This window comes from Triturus cristatus, chromosome 7 (genome assembly GCF_964204655.1).
Source record: "Triturus cristatus chromosome 7, aTriCri1.1, whole genome shotgun sequence".
Lineage (NCBI taxonomy): Eukaryota > Metazoa > Chordata > Amphibia > Caudata > Salamandridae > Triturus > Triturus cristatus.
Window position 1 is genome coordinate 217,390,620 of NC_140590.1, and position 22,693 is coordinate 217,413,312.

Below are 22,693 nucleotides of genomic sequence, written 5' to 3' on the forward strand. Positions count from 1 at the left end.
TGGAATTATGTTCTGTCAAATTATAATTTTAATCCATTAAACAATTAAAGTCACAAAAATTGGAACTGTGAGTGCCAGTGCAGAACAACATGCTTGGTGCTCCTTCAGAAGTGACACAGGCATGTGATAAACGTGATCATCTTCCGCGTCTACTTAACAAGAACAACACAGCCCATCATAACAAATCATATATTCATAAGAAGCTCAACTGTATAATCGGTTTACAGCATTTCAGACCTCAACAAATAGCAGGATCATCATCAGGACACTAACATATATCATGAGCCCGAGACCACATTAGCAAACATTGTAAATTGAAACTGAAGAAGAAAGCAGGGTGAATAAAACAAAAGAATTAAATATGCTGTCTTTGTGCAAATACTTGTGGCAAGTGGAGTGCCCAACGACTATTAATAATAAAAAGATGGTCCTATCGGGATCTCCAAAAAACTGGGGCTTCTTATCTGTATTACCGTCAATCCTTATTCATAAGAGTAATCTTTTCACAGGTCTTTCTTTGACGTATTAGCAATGCTGAAGACAGCACATCCACAGCCAGACCAATTACTGAGGATGAGTCTTCCATGTCTAAAAAGGGTTCCAGATCTTAACACAGGACTCCATATAAGACTTTGCGATACTGTCACAATGTTTTATGAAGTGCACCTTGACAGTGTTAATCTTCATGAGTATCAGACATTCTTGGACCATTATCTAAAGTATGGCATCTAGCTCTGTGATGAAAGACATTGAACTAGTAAGCAGGCTACAACCTGAGCCACTGTCCTTCGCAGACTGAGCACTCTGAATCAACCTACCCGTATCTAGTCCAGGTAGACATATTTGGAGTAAAGTGTTCAGTTCTTGAGTACTTTCTTTATTTCACTCCTCTAGTTGTGTGTGAATTTCTGAAGACCATATTTATTTTTATTATTATTATCATTGGTATTATTATTATTATTATTATAATTTAACATTTCTAGAGAGCGTAGTTACCCGGAGACATCCCAGCGCTAGCGGAATAGGGGTATAAATGGGGGGAGGGTCTACAGACTAATGTTTTGACATAGCCATGTTTTCAGGTGTTTCCGGAAGGTGAGGAGATGAGTCTCCGAATGTAGCTTCAGGGGTAGAGTGTTCCATAACCTGGCTATGTTATAAAAAAAGGAGCTGCCCCTGCTACAAGTTCTCTGAATTTTTGGCACCATTGCCAGGCTTATATTGGCGGAGTGGAGCGATCTCCTGGGTTGGTAAAATGTGATAAGAGAATTAAAAATGGTGGGGCCGTTTCATATCAACGTTTTGTGGGCTATGCAAAGTGCTTTGAATTTGACTCTTTCCAGAATTGGTAGCCAGCAGAGGTCTTTCAGGCATGGTTTTGCGGATTGCATTCTTGGCACTCCAAGCAGGGTCATAGCCACACAATTCTGGGCCACTTGGAGTTTCCTAATGGTGGCTTTGGGGGCTCCTAGGTATAAGGAGTTACAGTGGTCCAAGCGCGATAAAACCAGGGCCTGGACCACCGTTCTCCTTGCCCCACTGGGAAGAAGGGGGAGAATTTTTCTCAGCATTCTTATAATGCTATAACACATACATGCCACTTCCACCGCTTGATGTTCAAATTTAAGTGATTTGTCAAGCCACACTCCCAAACTTGTAATCTTAGATTTTGGGGGTGGACGCTTGTCCTAGGCATGTAGGCTTTTGTAGTTTAAAGTCAGTGTTGGGTAGATTGCCCAGATACGTGATTTCTGATTTATCACCATTGAGCCTAAGGCATGAATTTTGCATCCATAAAGCCACCTTCTCCAAGCATGATTCTAGCTCCGAGGGGGCATTATGCGGATGTTTTAACAAAATCTCTAGCTGGGTGTCATCAGCATAGGTGATGATTTTTATCCCAAAAGGCCTCATATAAATGTTGAATAAGGTAGGACTCAGGGATGATCCCTGAGGCACTCCATATCTAAGAGGTCGACCACTTAAGGTGGCTTCTCCTGCAAAGACTTGAAAGGTTCTGCCAGTGAAATATGATTGAAACCATTCTATGGTTTCCCCTGCTACTCCTACCTATCCCAGGTGGTTCAGAAGGATGTCAAAATAGAAAGTGTCAAACGCTGTGCTTAGGTCAAGGAGGATAATGGCCGCTGCACCTCTCTGATCCATGATCTTCTTGGCTTCCTCCAACACCGAAATCCGAGCTTGCTCCGTACCCAACTGGGGTCGGAACCCGGTCTGAGAATCGTGTAAGAGATTATGGGCTTCTAGGAAGATTGAAAGACTGAGGTTGACATGTTTTTACAGAATCTTGCAGACCATGGGTAATAGAGGTATGGGTCTGTAGTTACTCAGAACCTTTGGGTTTAAGGTGGGTTTTTTAAGAAGCGCTCTTATGATCACATGTTTCCAGGGTGGTGGGACCTGGCTGTTAGAAATGGATAGGTTTAGCACTTCCATTATTGGTGATAAAACCACCTGTTTGACCTTGTCCATCTGATGGGGGGTTGCCGGGTCACACGGTGAGCACGATTTTATCTGGCGGAATATTTTTGTGAGTGTTGCCAGATCTAAGAGAGGGAAATTCTCCAAGGTGTGCCTCTTCTTGTTTGGGACTCTATTGATCTCCTCCGTGTCAGTAAGAGGCATTGGAGCAGAGATGTCACTAGACAATGGGGAGGTGGGGAAAGTGTTGTATATCGTTTGGATTTTTTCTGCGATTTTGTTGCACCGAGCAGAAGAGATGGTGTTTTCTGGCATTGGGATATCGAGCAGGGTCTGCTATATGGAAAATTTCCCTGGGAGAGTTGGCAGTTGAGGTGAGTTTTCCCTCACAGTAGAGTGCCTGAGCTTTCTAAATTTCAGCTTGGTAGGTTTTTATAGCCTTTCTATAATCCATTTTGCTACTCTCGCTGTAGTCCTTTCTCCATCTTCTTTCCTTGCATTTGCATGTCTGTTTGAGAAGTCTGAGCTGGGGTGAGTACCATGGAGTTGTCATTTCTCTCCCCCTATGGGACATTTATTTAACTGGGATCACTATCTCCAATGCTGATTTGATTCAGTTATGTACATTTTCTGCGGCTTCCGTAACGTTGGAATCTAAAATGGGTTTAGCACTCTGTAATATATTGGCCCACGCCTCAGTAGACAGTTTAGCCCAAGGGCGGTCCTTACTTATATTAGTTTCTAAGTGGGAGCGCAGTGTAGGACCTTTTAGGATAATGGAGATCAAAGAGTGGTCTGACCAAGGCAAGGGAATTGGGGTCCCCACCGACAACATAGTGTGATTGGAGAACACTCGGTCGAGTGTATGTCCTTTGGTGTTCGTAGGGCCTACCACTAGTTGCTTCATTTGGATGGCGGTTAAGTCTTGGGACAATTCTACCACTTCAGTGTTATTTTGATCATCGAATTGTATATTGAAATCTATAAGTATTGTGGTATTACTGCTTGAGCTAACTAGTGTTGCAGCCACTTCTGGCAGGGAATGTGTAAATTGCCCCACATTTCCTGGTGGGCAATATATGAGTATTCCTGCGAAGGAACATGTTGCTGAGAATGCAATAGAAAAATGTAGGCTTTCACAGTCGGCTAATAGGCTGGGCTCAACCCTACACATGTACGACTCTTTAAATATTATCGCTCTCCCTCCCCCTTTCTTCTTCTGGCTGTCTATCTGCTGAGTAATGTATCCTGGTGGGAGGGTTTGAATCACCTCTGGGGTGGACGTCCTCTGAAGCCAGGTTTCTTTTAAAAACAGAACATCTGACAGCTCTTCAGAGAGGAGGGTATTTCGTTCGACCGCATGTTTGGACAGTGACCTACAATTAAGTACAAACATTTTGTACATTTTGAGGTCAGTAGCCATGTTTTGCTGAGTGTTATACCCCAGGTGGAGCCAAAATGTGCAGATGTCTGGACTCATTGACAGGTGGCATTTAGCCTTTCCACAGTCTCTTAGCCCTGTCAATTGGGCAGATGAATAGACCAAGGGTTCTGTGGCTGATGCAGCATAGGTCTTGGCGCCTGGCCACGGTCGGGTGCCTTTTGCGCACCAACGGCTGGCCTGCTGCGCGCGTCCGCTGCGCTTCCGCTTCGCATCCGGCTTTGCATCTAGTTAAATATGCTGCCTCTGGAAGTGAGAGCCTGGTCCCCGGAAGTAGGGCTGATGCTACTGTGCTCTAAGGTGAGAAACGCCCACTCCCTCCGTTCAATCGGGAGCTCCCGTGACGGACCGGGGAGTGGGAGAGTTAGCACAGAAGGACTTCCTTAGGCAGATAAGCGCAGATTAATGGGACTGGTAAAAACAATAATGAGTGTGCAAAAGAGCGTTTTTTAAAGTTTAAAAATCAAAGTTTAAAAGGCGGTACAACAGTGAGAGTTTTTGAAAGCACCTAGTTAAAATTAGCACGAACAGGGGGGGGCGTGGCCAAGCCGCGAGCTGAGATGGCCGCGCGGCACTGAAGCTCCGCCATCGAACCGGCGCAAAAGCTGATTTCCTCGCCCTCCTGATGCGGGCGCGGGACGCCTGACACCGCCGCTGATCCTCCTGCGGCCCCGGAGCACGCCGAGATGCAGACCGGGCCGCTCGTATCGCTGGGGCGTCCGGCGGAGACCACATCGCCCTGAGGCCCAAGATGGCGGGCTGACTCGGGGATTGGGGCCGCGAGTGCGTGGACGGCGGCCGGCCGGGAGACAGGTACCCGGGGGGGCGGAGGGGGGGGCATTGAGCACCGTGGTGCGGACTAGCGGGGGTCTGCTGCTCTCCCTGCGCCGTTGTGGGCCAGAGGGCGACCGGGCGCTCGGCTCTTGCCCTGAGCGCCGGGCGCGCGGCCTCGCTCGTTGTCTCCTCCCTGGGGCCCCGGGCTAATTCGGTCGGGGAGCCGGAGAGGGGTGGCGGGACGGCCTGTTAGCGGTGGGGGGGGCGGGTTGGACTCTGTGCTGGGCCTGGCGCTCGGGCTGTCTCTGCCTCTGTCTTTGGGCCCTCTCTGGGTGTGCCATGTGTTCTGCGGCCTGGTCGGGCTGTCCTCCCTTGCCCCTTCCGGCGGCGCCGAGTCGCGGCTGCTGAGTACATCGCGCTGGTTCCCCCGGTGTTCCTTCGGGATCCTGCTGGCTGCATATAGTGGTGGCCCTGGCCTGCTGCACAGCGGAGTCGAGACCTGTCCGGTGCCCGGTGGGCACTGCATCGCCCGTTGACCTGAGCTGCTTGGCTGAGGATTGGACTGTCCTGCCGGACTGACGCTGCACCATAACTGGGCCACCCTTGATCTACACACAGCGGGCTGGTGGCCGTCTGGCGGTGGGGGGCATGGGTCGCAAGGACCCAAAGCAGAAAACGTTGCCGTTTGAGAAACTATCTGAGCAGCCTGCGGAGAGCCGCCCTGACATGCCGGATCCTGCCGGTGGCGTGTCCGGTGGCCCGACGGCCCGTGCCCCATCCCCGGACTGGCTTCAGGAGATGCGTGCCGGCTTCAGGGCCCTGGATGGTCGCTTTGATGCCCTGGATAAGACGCTGGAAACTATGGGGCCAAGATCCAGGCACACGACAAGCGTTTGGTGGAGGCTGAGGCCCGGATACCTGCAGTGGAGGATAGATCGGTGCAGGAGACCAAAAGGGTGGACAGACTGGAGCGCATATTGAAAGAAGTGGCCAGCAAAAACGAGGACTTGGAATCGCGCAGTCGGCGCAACAACGTGCGAATCATTGGAGTTCCGGAATCCACGGCCACGGGCAGACTGGACGTTTTTGTGGAACAACTGTTGGTGGATATTTTTGGGAGAGAATCCTTCACTCCGGGCTTTGTGGTGGAAAGAGCTCACTGCTCCCTGGGGCCAAGACCTAACCCGGGGCTTCCGTCTCGCCCGCTTATTGCCCGTATTATGAACTTCCGAGACCGCGACACTGCCTTGCGGCTAGCCAGAGAGAAGGGTGAGATTACCTGGCAGGGCTCGAGACTGTCACTCTACCCAGATTTCACCGCCGTGGTCCAGGAGGCCAGGTGTAAGTATGCAGGGGTGAAGGCTGCGCTCCGGAATCTAGGCCTCAAATATGGCATGCTCTACCCGGCCCGGCTGCGGGTCGAGATCGATGGCCGAGCTCGGCTCTTTGACAATCCCACTGAGGTGCAGGAATTCTGCCGCAACTACAAGCCGCGCAGAGGCCCGCCGGGGGGGGATGAGGATGGACGATCTCCCCCTCGTAGTGGGTCGGCGGTCAGTCAGTACCTGTTTTCGACCTCCGGTGTCGGCTGAGACGGCGCCCGTATCCTAACTTTGCTCTATTTGACTCTTGTTATCTGGGGACTTATGAACATTTGGAGTATACTTGTTATGCAGCGCTGGGTTGATTGCGGATCGTTGTCACCCCCCTTTGGTTGAAACCGTTGGGATCACTTTTGGTTGTGATGCTCTGCCTTTTTCTGTTTGGTTACACTTGGTATTACTGTTTAGAGCTATGTTTTTTTCTTCTAGGTTTAGGACTGCCTCACGTTTGCGTGGTTTGGCTGGGTGGGGGGAGGGGGGTAGGGGTGGGCAATTTTGATCCTTCTGACATGGCTGTGTGTGAGCTGACTTTATTGATACACGGGGACACTACGTCTTTCTTGCTCCCATCACCTGCAGACTGGCATCGATGGCCCATATAGGTTTGAATGAAGCTCCTCTCAATCTATCGTTAATGACTTGGAATGTCCGGGGTCTAAACAACCAGCGTAAATGCAAACAGATACTGCACTACTTAAATCGGCACCGGGTTGACATTGCTTTTCTTCAAGAGACTCACTTACACGCCTCGGTGAACGCCCGCTTTGCAGCTTCCTGGGGCGCTCACCGATACTTTGCAAATTTCAGTAATTATGCTAGGGGCACCGCGGTGCTGATCCATAAGAGAGTCCCGTTTCACTGCCAGACGTTTCTGGGAGACAGGGAGGGATGCTACTGCATTGTGAAAGGGGTGTTGATGGTTCATGTGATCACTCTTGTATGTGTGTATGCTCCTAACACTGATTCCCCGGACTTTTTCTATGCGCTTGCTGCCCAGCTGGCAACCCTTGCGCCGGCTGGTATCCTGCTTGGCGGCAACTTAAACCTGTTACTGGATGTGGGGCTGGATAGCACTTCTGGGGCCGCAGATTCTAAGCCTAGGCCAAGGCGCGCGTTCCTGGACCTCTGCCGTCGGTTCTCGCTGACTGATATATGGCGCAGGCGCAATCCGAGCACTACTGATTACACACACTTCTCTGGGCAACACAACACTTGGACCAGGATTGACTACTGGCTCCTCTCCCCGGGCCTGTCCCCTTGGTTCTGCGCGTTGAGGACTTTCCCGAGAACATACTCTGACCATTCTCCGGTCTCACTGTGTTTAGACGTTCCTCGGCCTGAGGGTTTTGAGCGGCAGTGGCGTTTCCCCGGGAGGGCGCTTTTAGACGACCTCTTTGTCCATGAGGTTTCCGAGGCGATAGAAGACTACTTCACGATTAACACTGGCTCGGTGGACTCGTGGGCAGTACTCTGGGAGGGGTTCAAGGCCTATATCAGAGGGGTTTGCATAGCTAAACATGCTGGGGTCCTGAAGGCATTGCGCACAACAATCACACAATTGGAGACACAGCTAGACGCGATAGACACTGAGGCACAGCGGGCGCCCTCTGATGAGGTGTCGGACTTCCGGGAGGCCGCGGACAGGGAGATCCTCTATTTGGGGAAATACCATGTTGCTCGTAGGTACGGGGAGGGGGATCGGCCGGGGCGCACGCTAGCGCAGGCTCTGAGACCACCGTATAGTAAGTCCCTGATAGCCGAGGTGAGGAGTGTGGATGGTACGCTCCGCACGACGCCCGCTGAGATCCGGGACGAATTCCTGGCCTACTTCACTGATCTATACACCACCAAGTTAGGTGACTCCTCGGCCTCTCGTGAGGCCTACCTATCGGAAATCGCTCTTGTGTTCCTGGATAGGGGCATGCAGGAGTTCATGGCGGAGCCCATAACGGTGGCAGAAGTGCGGGGGGCAATCAAAGTGCTTCGGGGCTCTTCAGTCCCGGGCCTCGATGGCTTCTCCGGGGATTTTTACAAGGCTTTTTCTGATCTGCTGGCGCCCAAGCACATAGAGGTCTACGCGGAGGCTTTGGAGCGAGGGTCCCTCCCGTCTACTCTTGGTGAGGCAGTCATAGTGTTGCTCCCGAAACCGAACAAGGACCCGTCGTTGTGTGGGTCGTATAGGCCCCTCTCCCTCTTAAACACCGACTATAAGATCTTGGCCAAAATTGTGGCCAACAGACTTTCCCAATTGATGGAATTCATTATATCGCCCGCACAATCTGGCTTTGTCCCCCGTCGCTCGACGTCACTGAATTTGCGGACGCTCTTCACTGTTCTGCACAGAATTAACCCGACCACACCTGCTGCGGCGATCCTCCTCGACACCGAAAAAGCGTTTGACTCCTTAGAATGGCCTTTTTTTCTTTCCGTCATGGAACGCATGGGCATGCCGGCGACTTCCTAGCTCCTACTAGACTCCTCTATAGTCGCCCCACGGCCCGTTTGCGCATCAACGGCACGCTATCTCGCCCATTCACGCTCACGCGCGGTACACGGCAGGGTTGTCCGCTTTCACCGCTCTTGTTCGTTTTTGCTATGGACCCCCTGATTCGGCATTTCCAGGAGCGGCACCTTCACAGGGGTCTCCAGTTTCGGACGGGCCCCTTGCTTGCCTCTCTCTATGCAGATGACACTATACTGTATGTTCGAGAGCCGCAGGCCAACCTTGCCCCCTTGATCCGTGAGATCCTTCGTTTCAGTAGCCACTCAGGACTGGGCATAAACTGGCATAAGTCCATCATCTTCCCGTTGACTAGCGGCACCTCCCCCTGGCAGTGTGAGTTCCCGTTGGAATGGTGCTCTGACTCGGTACGTTACTTGGGCATACAAATACATTTGAGCACGGACGAAATTATCCGCCTCAATTATGGCCGCGCGATTGCGAAGCTGGTAACGCAGGTGGACGGGTGGCTGCGGCTCCCACTCTCTATGTCAGCCAGAATAGCCATTCTAAAAATGGTAGTGCTCCCCAAATTTTTGTATCTTTTTAATAACATCCCTGTTCCTCTTACCCGGGCCTTCTTTTCCACCCTGCGGTCCCTCCTGATTAGACTGGTCTGGGGCGGGAAGCACCCCCGGATCCGCTGGAAGACTCTTACACTCCCACAGGATAGGGGTGGCTTTGGAGTACCTGATCTATACTTATACTACCATGTCGCTCAATGTGCACATGCCTATGCCTGGTATCATCCTGACGCTCGGATCCCGTTCCTTCGCCCAGAGGCGGACTTTGTTCTCCCGGGTCGCTTGTCTGCGGTATTGCCCAAGGGTGTCCCCAGAAGCCCAGTGGATATTCAAACGGTATCCACTACCAACTGGGCCTGGAACAGACTTTCTCGCTACTTAGCTCACCCTCTGCTATATTCTTCTTCTCTCCCGATACCCAACCCTGGGTTATTGCCGGGCACGGGTGAGGCACTTGTGCAGCGAACTTTAACCAAATTTAACCTCACCAAGATTGGGGATTTATACCCTGGAGGGCACATTTTCTCGGCATCAGAGGAGGCGCGATTCAGTGAGACTACGTTCATGGACAGATTCGTTCTTCGCCGGCTCTATTGCGCAGCGAGAGCGGAAATTAAGGGATTCCCCCTTGAGCCGGCTTCCTTTGAACCCCTCACCTTCCTGATTGATAACGATACAGGGGCCCATATTGTCTCTAAGCTGTACAAGGCATGTGCAGCTCTGGTCCCATGTGCGGATGACCGAGCGCGGGAGGAGTGGGGGACGGACTTGGGTAGGCCTATCACGGACGAACAATGGACTGCATGCTGCAAAGTCACCAACACGGTCTCACTGAACAGTCGTCATAAACTCCTTCACTATAAATTCCTTCGCCGTTGGTATATGACCCCTGATAGACTCCATTCCATTGATCCCGCGCGGCCACACACATGCTGGAAATGCTCTGCAACACATGCTGATTTTGCACACATGTCCTGGACGTGTCCGAGACTGCAATCGTTCTGGACACAGGTTTACAAGGTCCTGGAAGAGATGCTAGGGCTTACACTGGTTCCCGCTCCTGAGGTCGCATTGTTGGGTTATACGGTAAATTTTCCTAAGAATGTCCGTAGACTGGCCTCTCTGGGTCTACTACTTGCCAAGCGAGAAATTGCCAGGCGCTGGGGGGGTAAAACGGCTCCCACGGCCAGGACATGGCTCACTGCCATGGCTTTCTGTAGCACGAATAGCGAGATCTACTCTAGTCTCCTCCCCACAGTGGCGCGACCTAGGGACATCTGGGGCCCTTATAGAACATATATTGCAGGCCTGCCTGGCTCTCCCCCACCACCCTCGAGTTCCGGAATAGTTCCCACGGGAGTGGGGTAGGCTATGCGGCGCCAGCGTTACGCGGGTGGAGTGGTCATGTGATGGTTGTGACACAGGGGTCTTCGGTGCTTGGGGTCAGGTGCTGTTGATTGCACGGCTTTTGCCCATGGCCGAGGTGTGAACAGGGGAGGGGGGTGGCTTTGGAACCCTAGGGATAGATCCTTGGTCGGAGCTTCCCCTGTCTCAGGTCGGACAGATGCTGATGATGGATTGGTAAATGGGGTCCTGATGTCTGATGCCTTGTTGATGTGGTATTTTTTATCTAAGAACCGGAAATGTCAAGGTGTATCTACTTACTTGATATCTGTTGAACGCACAGCCGCGATCTTTGTATTGTTTGCTTTTTCAAATTTAAATAAAGCTTTAAAAAAAAAAAAAAAATTAGCACGAACAGTCAAGTTATCAGCAGAGTGAATGTGTAATATTTGAATTGACCAGCACCTCCTTCGTGCTCCTAAAGTACTGTGTGCAATATTGCAGTTTACACTTTCAGTAACCTTTTAAGCCGTCGAGGTATCTGCAGCAACAAGTTAGACACAACTAGTATAAATGATCTACAGCACCAGTTTAGAATAAGACTGCTTGATGTGCACTAATTAACGGCGCCATCAACAGCATGTAAATGTACATGGAAGCAGAATGGCATGTGATGGCTGTATTGATGCTCGTAGGCGCGAACTTTGCTTTAATAATCATCTTTACCTGCCACCATCACTGAGGAGCTGCTTTACAACCGCGGGGGTGACCGAAAGGCGCGGTCATCACGGGAGGCTGCTACTGTGCAGGGACTGCGAGGCCCAGGGTGCCTTGGGACATAATCATTGAATGCACCTGATCCTCTTCCCGGACACACCTCCCTCTGCCTCCCTCGCCATAAAACGCCTCGTGGCCCCCGCTTCGCGGGAGCCGCTCGTAGGCGCGAACTTTGCTTTAATAATCATCTTTACCTGCCACCATCACTGAGGAGCTGCTTTACAACCGCGGGGGTGACCGAAAGGCGCGGTCATCATGGGAGGCTGTTACTGTGCAGGGACTGCGAGGCCCAGGGTGCCTTGGGACATAATCATTGAATGCACCTGATCCTCTTCCCGGACACACCTCCCTCTGCCTCCCTCGCCATAAAACGCCTCACGGCCCCCGCTTCGCGGGAGCCGCTCGTAGGCGCGAACTTTGCTTTAATAATCATCTTTACCTGCCACCATCACTGAGGAGCTGCTTTACAACCGCGGAGGTGACCGAAAGGCGCGGTCATCACGGGAGGCTGCTACTGTGGAGGGACTGCGAGGCCCAGGGTGCCTTGGGACATAATCATTGAATGCACCTGATCCTCTTCCCGGACACACCTCCCTCTGCCTCCCTCGCCATAAAACGCCTCGTGGCCCCCGCTTCGCGGTAGCCGCTCGTAGGCGCGAACTTTGCTTTAATAATCATCTTTACCTGCCACCATCACTGAGGAGCTGCTTTACAACCGCGGGGGTGACCGAAAGGCGCGGTCATCACGGGAGGCTGTTACTGTGCAGGGACTGCGAGGCCCAGGGTGCCTTGGGACATAATCATTGAATGCACCTGATCCTCTTCCCGGACACACCTCCCTCTGCCTCCCTCGCCATAAAACGCCTCGCGGCCCCCGCTTCGCGGGAGCCGCTCGTAGGCGCGAACTTTGCTTTAATAATCATCTTTACCTGCCACCATCACTGAGGAGCTGCTTTACAACCGCGGAGGTGACCGAAAGGCGCGGTCATCACGGGAGGCTGCTACTGTGGAGGGACTGCGAGGCCCAGGGTGCCTTGGGACATAATCATTGAATGCACCTGATCCTCTTCCCGGACACACCTCCTACCGCTATTTAAATGACAGGTGTCTACGCGTGAGCGGGACGCGTGCGGGGCGCAGTCCGGGGCGAAGCCCGGGCAAAGGGCGGGCCCTCTAAGGCCCTCCGAGGCCGATCGAGGCTGGGCTGGACCTGGAGACTGTCATCTTGGGTATTGTTGTTTATTATCATTGTAATGGCCTTGAGTGAGATCGATACGCTAGGGGATAAACTGAGAGGCGTGGTAAATGGCCCCTTAGATAGTTATTTTAAGAAGAAGTTTGTAACGGATGACGATCAGGGTATTACAATGGCTGAGCGTAGATCTGAACGTCGCTGCTCAATTGAGAACATGAAACGTAGAGCCCCAGAGGCTCCTATTCTTCAGGTTCCCGTAGTTGATTGTGATAGCTGTGTTATTAGTGAAGCCCCTCTTTCACAAGAGGATGTCCCGCTATTACTACGTGATTGCTCACCCACAAACTGTGTTCCCAGTGTTCATGTTATTAGCGACTCTCTCCCTTTAAATGCCAAAAGAATTCCTAAAGTTTCCAACACACGGCTTCCAGGCCGGGGGTTACAAAAGGGGAAGAGGGCTAAGATTATGGCCAAGGGGACTACTCGTGGCCCTCCTCCCAGGAAAATACGACGTAAGGAGGGGGTGGTCCCAATTAACCCTAGGATCTTTCATTCAGAGTTTGGCCAACATACAAAGATTCTAAATGGAACTATTTCTGGGCTGGATATTGGGCCAGATTGTAGGCCAATCCCGGCCAATTGTACCCTTTCAGCGGACCCGGATCTAGTTGTGACTAACCCAGAGCCCGTTTTTCCCGTTGTTATTTCTCCGCAGGCACCTGTTATCCCTACTGCTCTTCTAGCCAAAGTGGGGGATATGTTTAGTACTCTCATATTGCCCATTACTGATACCTTGAGGAGGCTGGAGCACAGGCTAGAGAATATTGAATCTACATTGAGAAACATGACTGCCGTAGGAAAGGTGCAAATGAATGGCACTAGTATTCAGCCCTCAGATTCCATCACTAACATTCCTCAGGAAATTCCTGATTTCAGTAGAAATGTAACACAGGTCATGGATCACATAGTTCTTGATAGTGCTAGAAAGGGCCCTTTGACGTCCTTGGAACAACTAACTAACAAGCCTGCCACTGACCCAGTGGAGGAGGTCAGCATTGCACCATTGGGGATTACATGTCAGGAGCAGGGTAGCCCCATGCGGGAGGGGGGATCTAGGATCCTTGGGCCGCGGGTTGACTTACCCCCAGAAGCTGTCCCCCTGGTGGTGGTTTTGACAGGGGTTCCTGTATTGGCTAACAATAAAAGAGAAGATTTTTTCCAGCTGAAAAACAAAATTATACACTGGTTAAGAATATATAGACCTATAAATGAGAATGTCAATGGTGAGATATTGTATGCCAGACGTCTCCCTTGGCTTGGTGGCAGAAGCAAGGATGTCGAGGAAGATATAGTTTTGATTAATTTTAGAGATCCAGATGTGGTTGATTTTATATTGAATTGGCCCTTGGGTAATGGCAACAGCCAAATTAGTCCTCGAGCCCTGACCTATTTTTACCCTAGGTCCCTGGTGTTCCCTCAAACCCATGCCAGGAAAAACCATATAGTTCACCCAATCGTTCCCACAGCATTACATGTTATGAACTCGCGATCCGACCATCAAGGTTGGAATATGATACCCTTTAGAGGCCCTAGGTGCAACAACCGGAGATGGGAGCACCTGAGGCCTTTTACGCCTTTAGAGCTAGGGAATAGGTTTGATGCCCTTTCTGGGATGGACGATTGTGATTGAAGATTACAGTTTAGGAAGGGTAATGGGGTTAGCCAAAGCGCAGGCAGAATAGAGGGAAACGCGACTGTGATATCTAATGTGGCTGATGAACCCCAAATTAGTGATGGGGTTCTTCTAGATCTGGTAACCAGGGGTGCTATTTGTTCTCTTGCCACTACCCACTCACCAACTGCGGGAGTTAGTAGTAATGATAACCAGTTTTTAAACCAGGTAGAGCATTTTGAAACACCCAATTTAAGGGTAGTGGATGTGGAAATTGTAGTTATTCCAGCCCCGCTTACCAGGGGTAAAGACGTTATTCGTCTGTTATCCTGGAATATAGCAGGGTTGGAAAAAAAACTGATTCTCCCGGATTGGAACAACTTTATTGAAAAATTTGATATATGTATGTTCCAAGAAACTTGGAGTTTATCACCAATTTATAAAACTGGATATGCTACTTTTTGTGTACCCGCTTATAGTTGTGGTAGGGGCAGACCCTCTGGGGGTTTACATATTTGGATAAAAGTAGATCTAAACTGGAATATCTCAGTTCACGATTCAGAGTGTAGGGACATCCAACATCTCTCATTACCAGGCCAGGTGAGGGGAAGTAAGGTGGAGTTATTTAATATCTATGCTAGAGGGACCCGGGGAGATAAAACGCCCTGCACTTTTACAATTCTAGAACAGGAACTAGCTAATTGCCCCACAAATTCTAAAATACTTGTGGGGGGGGACTTTAATTGTACATTCGAACCCTTAAGTGAGGATGATCCCCTGGGTATAGAGGAGGACGACGCCAGCTGGTCTATTCCCGCACTGGTATTACCCCCGATTAAAAATTGGTCTGCTAAAGCATTACAGATTAACGCTCTTACTGTGGATTATAATTTAAGAGCAGTAAACGGTAGATCTCCTTCTGATCGGGACGGGGAAATGACGTTTAACAGACTCAACAGCCCGTCCAGAATTGATTATATCTTACTGGACGTTACTATGTGGCGTGATTTAGTCGACATGGAGGTGGTCCCTTCGCAGGATAGCGACCACAACCCTTTATGTTTGTCGTTGAAGTGGAGAAATTTAAAAGGTGGCCCAAACCCAGTCCCATCGAAGATAACAAAGGAGGTGACTCCTTATGACGGTAATCGAAGGTTGAAATGGGACAAGGTTGGCTCTCACCCAGTTAAACTGGCAAAGATTAAGACGCACATTGATGCGCTGATTAGTGAGCTGGAGGCTTTATCCATGGGGACAGGGGCTGTCCAGGAATCGCTTTTCCCACGGATATATACTAATGCTATTGAAGAAGTTGGCAAATTATTTTTAACCCGGAGCTCTAAAATAAAAGCTCCCAAACCCAGCAATCCCTGGTACTCTACAAAGTGCCGGGCAAAAAGACGTGAGCTAACTGCCGCCCTCCGTAAAAAGAACCAACCGCTAGTTAGAATAGCTAGGAGGGAATATGCGAACGAACAAGCTAGGGCTAAAAAAGAGTGGGAGGAACAGCATTGGCAGGACCTTAAAAATGCATCCAAAATGAAAAACGGTTCACTGTTCTGGGATTTGATCAACAAGGCCAGAAATCTTAATAGACCTTTGATGGCCAACCATATTACCAGCCATCAATGGTATTCCCATTTTTCAATAATTTATGGTGGCCAAGATGCATCCAAATCTCTTTTTCGTGATCCAGTCAATCGGGCCCCCCTTGTATCTTCTCTTGAGAACCCATATGTGCCTTCTGAGATTGCAGTGGCCATAAGACACCTAACCCCGAAGAAGGCAGCAGGCCAAGATGGCATCCCGGGGGATCTTCTTATGAGAGAACCCATAGCTTGGGCCACACTCATTGCATTAATACTGAATTTAATATCCAAGGGTCATCCTGTCCCAGACTCATGGAAGGGGGCCGAAGTGATTACGGTTTACAAAAAGGGTGATAGGGACGACCCTGCCAACTACAGACCAATTAGTCTGATAGATGTGATACAGAAAGTGGTTGGCAGGGTCATCATTCTGCGAGTCGGTGCATGGATGGACGAGGAGCAGGTCCTCTCTCATTTCCAGGCCGGGTTCCAGAAAAAAGTGGGTACAATGGACCAGGTCTTCCGCTTTTTTGCGATCTATTGGAAAACTGTGTCAATTAACCATGGTAGTCTCTACCTGGCTTTTATAGATCTCAGGATAACGTTCGACCTGGTCCCCCGTGCTAGGCTATGGGAAGTTTTGGAGGAGATGGGCTTGCCAGGTTACCTTCTGGACCTAATAGTTAAGCTCCATGAGGGTAATTATGCAAGAATCAGATGGGGTACCCAAGGCCAACTGACCGAGAGGGTGCCCGTGAGGAGGGGAGTCCGCCAGGGATGCGTCATGGCGCCGACCCTCTTTTCCCTATTTGTGAATGGTGTGGTGGACTACCTGAGGGCAGAGTCGGCGGATGCACCATCCCTGGCTGGGGAAAAAATACCAACTCTCCTCTTCGCGGACGACACCATTCTGATTTCAAAAACCCCGGCAGGTCTCCAAAAGCTATTGCACCGCTTCAGTGATTTTTGTAATGATAGGGGCCTTACAATTAACACCTCGAAAACTAAACTTATGGCTATTTCCCCTTCCAGAAGAATCTGGAATAATTTTTCGCTCAATGGCGAGTCTTTGGAGATGGTGGAGTCCTTTGACTACCTGGGTGTCAGGGTGAACAGTCGGATGCGCTGGAACGACCATCTGGCTAAAATGTCATTAAATTTCAAAAGAGTTGCAGGGGTGGTAATGCGTGAGCATAGGGTGTCAGTGAGTAAACCTGTGGCCCCGGTCCTAGCTATTTACGAAGGCCAAATACTGCCAAGTGCTTTGTATGGCTCGGAACTTTGGGGGTTCGAGAATCTTTCGGATTTAATAACTTCTGAAAATAAATTCTTGAGAGATTTGGTTGCTTTACCAGCTTCTACCCCATTGATACCATTACGTTTAGATATGGGCAGGCGCCCCCTTAAGGAAATAGTGCGCCTTCGCCCCTTACTTTTTTGGGTCCGGCTGAGAAGGACTGAGGAGCTCAAGAACTACGCTGCTGCATTGGACGAACTTATCTTGTTGGACAAAGGTAACAGGATTAAGTGGTTGAGTAACCTGCGGCAGCTGGTGGGATTCATAGGCCTAAGTGATCTATGGAAGAGTCAATCCCCCCCTCCTAAACTAGTTATTAAGAAGCTCTATTGGGAGTGGGTCCAGCTGGAGACTTCTTGTAGAGGTGTCGGGGGTTCTCTCACTGAGCGGTTTTTAGATATTAAGGGGTCCCGGGTATTCGAACCACTCCTAGATTATATCGAGAAACCCCTTGACAGATCATTATATTTAAAAGTTAGGTTTGGAACCCTCCCCGTAAATGCTTTTACCTTTGGGTGGAACCCTCAAGGTAGTTCAACAAAGGCGTGCCCGTGTTGTGCAGCCCCTATTGAGTCTGTGGCGCACCTTATGTTTGCTTGCCCGGCTTAAAAGGTTCCTAGGAGGATATGGCTAAAACCTGTATGCAGGGGCCTGGGCCTTCGATGCCATGTAATGGCCCTGCGAGTTCTCTGTACTGATACATCCTCCTCTTCATTGGTATGTGGTGTCGCTAAATTTATTGGAAGTGCTTGGGTGATTCGTATGAGGAGACTTAGGCTCCAACTTACCTTGCAGGCTGGGGCGTCACAATGAGGGAGGCCCTAGGGTCAGGTTAGAGATCCCAGACATTTGTTTAGTATGGGAAATGAGTTGTTATGCTGTTGTATCCAGAGTAAATTGATGAATTTTAATATGTATTTTTTGAAGTGTGAAATTTTATGTGACTATGTTGTATACATTTTTAACGATTTATATTGTATTTTTGTAGCACGTGTTTACATAGGTCATGTTACTGTATACTTACTTTTATGATGGAAAAATTTTTATCGAATAAAGTATTACTGACTGACTGACTGTTGTATTGATGTTGTGAAATCTAATTGTACTTGTCATTTACTGTTCATAATTGTCAAGCTGTTGTAATCCCTGCTCATGGCTTGTGATGGATTTTGTGTCTCATGAAAGACTCTTTAAGATTGGTGCCCTACTTTTCTTGCCTGGTTGGTCTGCCCTATGTAGAAACCCTATTTTGCGAGTCTGTAGCCTATTACCGATTCGCAAAATAGGGTTTGTGACTCGCTATTAGGAAGCCAAGAGTGTCCCTTCCTAATAGAGAGTCTCTCTTAAATATATGACCGTTTTGCGACCGCAATTGCGGTCTCAAAACACTTGGGGGTAGATTTATGAGCCCCTTGCGCCACTTTTGCGTCACTTTTAACATGGGAAAAGTGACGCAAAAGTTTATCACCTACTTCAAGTAGGTAGTAAGCCACTTGCAAACGGGAAGTGGTCCTCGGGGGACCCGTTCCCCTTTGTGAGTGTGTGCAAAAATATATTTTAAGAGTAGGCAATGGTCTCACGGACCACTGCCTTCTCTTAAAGAATGTAACAGAAATGTTTCTTTTTTCTTTTTTAAATGCATCTGGTTTTCCTTTGAGGAAAACAGGCTGCATATTACAAAAATGCTTTATTTAAAAAGGAGTCACAGACATGGGGTCTGCTGACCCCACCAGGACATCTGCCTACTGAATATTAATGAGGCAGGAAATTTGCAACCCCATTAGGAATCACAAACAGTGTCTGAGACACTATTGTTAATTCCTATTTGCGAGTCTTAAAACAATGCAATTTGTGATTCGCAAATTGATAGGTTCATACATCTGGCCCTACATGTGCCATTGTATTCTGAAAATATACTCCCTAAAAACTAGAGGACAGTATCTTTCCCTGCACATTTGAACTAACAATAAAACTCAATCTCCATGAATCCATTGAGCTTTGTAAGAAATTACCCATTTTTTACAAGGCCAACCCCACTTTTTGATACATTTGAATGTTCTTTTGGACTCTTGACACTGCTATTCAGCGCCCAGTGCATGTGCTATGACATATATAAATTGGATATATGGTAATTTTCATATTTGACTATCTGAAAGTCCCTAGTGTATGGTAAAAATTGGGCATGTAAGGTAAATGCCAGTAGAGGACTGCTGCACCCATTGTGTCACCTATTAATGTGACAGTACAAACATGACAGCAGGCCTGCCACTGTAGCCTTTCAGTGCAGTTTTGTTCATTACATTATTCTCTATTTATATACATTAAAGTGGTATTTGCATAATGTTGTGTTTTCAACTGTTTACATGTTTTGGTACTTCTAAATGCTTTATACATTTTTCTATGTTAATTCTGTCTGTTCTCTGGAACAGCAATCGTCGATTGAGCTCAGGTTTAAACTATGAAACCTTGACTGGACCTAACAGGAATAGCGCTAAATTTACTTGTGGTGGACTACTATATTTTCCCACCAATAGTCCACTTTCCCACACCAAACACACAGGGTGACCTTGTTGGAGAGTAGGATCTGCTTCACATGTTTACCCCCACTTTTTGCTGGTGTTTCACTGTTTTTCAACTTTAGTCTGGCTGGGACCCTGCTAATCTGGGCCCCAGCCTAGCTGCTTCCTTTCTAAAATGATTCCATGTACTTTAGGTACAGTTCGGATTGGATCTGAGGTGCCCTTATAAGGCCCTAATATATGGTATACTATGTACCCAGGGCATAGGTTCCCCAGAGGCCTACCAGGGGCAGAAGCATGTATTATGCTAACCCTGGAAAGCCACCCAAAATGACACCACAGGTCTGCTACTGCAGCCTGGGTAAGGTGGTGCATGCACCCCTAACTGTGATATAGGTTACCTATATCACAATATATATACACACATATAAACCTATAAGTCACTCGTATGGCAGGCCTTATCAATCCTGAAGGCAGAGTGCTTGGTTCTTATGTGAGAGCGTGCCCCTGCATGAGCAGAGCCCCTCTGCAGCGATCAGAGACTCTTCTCTGATGCTGTTTGTAGTGCAGCCTGACCATATACTCTCAAGTGCATTATAACCAAACGGTAAATGCTAACTTTGGACTGGCTGCATGGAAACATGTCGTGCCCTGGCATCACAAAATGAATGCTGCAGCCACAGACACGGGTCTGATCTCCTGCTGCTGACCGAAACTCCGGCAGGGGAGGCCTGGACAATAGGTTTCCTGTCACAGGGAGTTGTAAACACCTCCCAGACAGGCTTATGTGTATTGGGGCTGGGTGGGAGCACTCTCTGAGTGCTTTGAAGTCCTGCACTGGGGACAAATTTGGTGTCCCTGTTCATAGTCCAGCTCAAACCGGTTCAGGGGCTTCCAGCTCCTGCTCTGGCGAGAAACTGTACAAAGGAAATGGGTGTAGCCACCTCTCTTTCCAAACCCTCCCATAGGTGGGTCCCTAGAGTATATCCAACCCCCTACCTTAGTATAAGTATGGGACCCCAGTCCTTAGGACTTTAGATTACCCTGGACGAAACTCTGAAGCTGAATCCTGAACCTTCGACGCTCTGCTCCAGACCAGAGGACTGAAGAAATCTCCCTTGGGGTCAAGGAGTGATCCCCCTGCTTGGCAGGCACCAACGAAGCAATTTGCCAGTCTGCATTATCGAAGCTCCCGCCGGACTCCGAAGAGTTTGCAGCCCAGGAAGAGGATTTCCAGACATTTCAGAGTCCGACCCGAGTCCCCAGCAAAGCTGAGACCCGCAGTCCTCGTGAGTAGCGTGGAACTGGAACTCCTGGTCACCGTGCATTTCTGCAAGTGCATTGACTTCTCGATGTCTCTTGAAGTTGTACTTGGGCTGAGTTGTAGCCCTCACCTCGAGCACTGAATCCACCGAAGATTGTTGGCCTAGTCATTCCGAGTGACCCGTGGGCCGCCATTTTGTGTTTCGTCTTGAGGTCCCTTCGCGATCCCTGTTCCATTGAATGGTGGATCCCTGAGGGGGTAACTTTGCATTTCCTTGGGCTTCCCTGGTTGCTCCAGATGTGCCCTGACTCCCAACCAAGTGGTGAGTCCCACAGACCTTGCTGCGTGGGTTGCTGTTGCCAAGGCTTGTTGAGTGCATTCCGGGCCCCAATGCTGCAGCACTCGACATCCTTCGTGGGACAGCTCGAATCCAGCTCCTGGTCATCCTCAACGCCTCCTGGTCCCCATGGCAGAAGAGTCAAGCTTCAATTCTTTCACCTGAAATCTCCCGACATCGGTGGGCATCAGCTCATCGCCTTCCTGGTCACTGGCTAGTGACCCAGACTCTGTCCCCACTGCTTTCAGGTTCTTCTCATCCTCAATCCAGGCTTGGATCTCTTTGGTCACTTCGCATCTTCACGGCAGAAGCACTTCTTCGCCAGCTCCCATTGAAATCGACGACGTGACCCGACACCAAAAGACACCTATGCACCCGGCTTCCCTGGGTGAGGTAACCCGAGTACTCCGGTGCTCCCGTAGGTGCTAGCCCTAGAACTTCCTAAGTCCAAAAGGGTTTGGTCCTGACTCATTTCTAAGTGTCCCTAATTTTTTTTTAATCTAACAGCGACTTTCCCCATAGAAGCTAACAGTAGCTCGCAGCTGTGTTCACACACTGCACACGGCCCCCGTGGGTCCCCTGTGTCACTACCTTGGGTGGTTCCTTGGGGTCCTAGTGATTCTACAGGCTCTAGGCCTTGTGTCTAGTTAAGTCATGGTTCTTATACCACTATTTTAGTATATGGTTTGGCTCGCCCCTAGGGCCTGAAGTGTATTTGTGCTATTTTACTGTGAATATTGAAGTGTAACTTATGTGTTTTGACCTCTAGTCTCATAAAGAGACTAGGAGGATGTGTGTAGTAATAAATACATATATTTTATATATATACCTGGTGTGGATATCTTTCATTTAGTGACTCAAGAGATTATAGACTGGTAAAACAAGCTGCTTTACATTCCTTCAAGACTTAGCCTGAAGGCTGCTCTCCATAGCTACCACTAGGAAAGCTTCCAATAAAGGTTGTCTTTAACCTATAACCAAAAAGGGGTTGTTTGGACTGATACAAGGTGTCCACTATAACTAGTGGACAGCATATATCAGGCCAACTTCTCACACACGTTGACAGCTTTTTTGCCATTCACAGTCTCCGATTTAATAGTCTTATAGATTTATGTGCGGAGTTCTCCACCATGACTGAAGAATCTCCACAGTTATAATCTTAAAATTAACTATGAATTTGTGAATAGCTAAAAAATAGTACACTTACAGAGAAGTGTAACTTTACCTTTGTAAATCAAACCAAATTGTGCCCAGATATGAAAGTACACAACACATGCAGACTGTAGGTTAAAAGCCCCCAAAGAAAGTAAGAAAGCTTACCCAAATATTGTTGCAAAATTAAACTAATTCGAAACTGGCTCAGATCAGTGATTGCAGTTATTGACTGATGTAAACTCCGGGAACTTGTTGGCAAGCCCAAGAAGACAAACATAAACAAAAGCAATAACCAGACACTGCTACCTTCAAAGGATGAAGTTCCGCTTATTTCATAATCAGTTATTGCAGATTACATTGAGATGCAACATCAATTAGAGGGAGGGAGCACAAAAATGAGCTGGCCACATTGCTCTTGCAAGCTTAATGATTCACTTGCAAGCTGAGACATTTGTTTAATGGCCAAGAATCAGAGAGGATA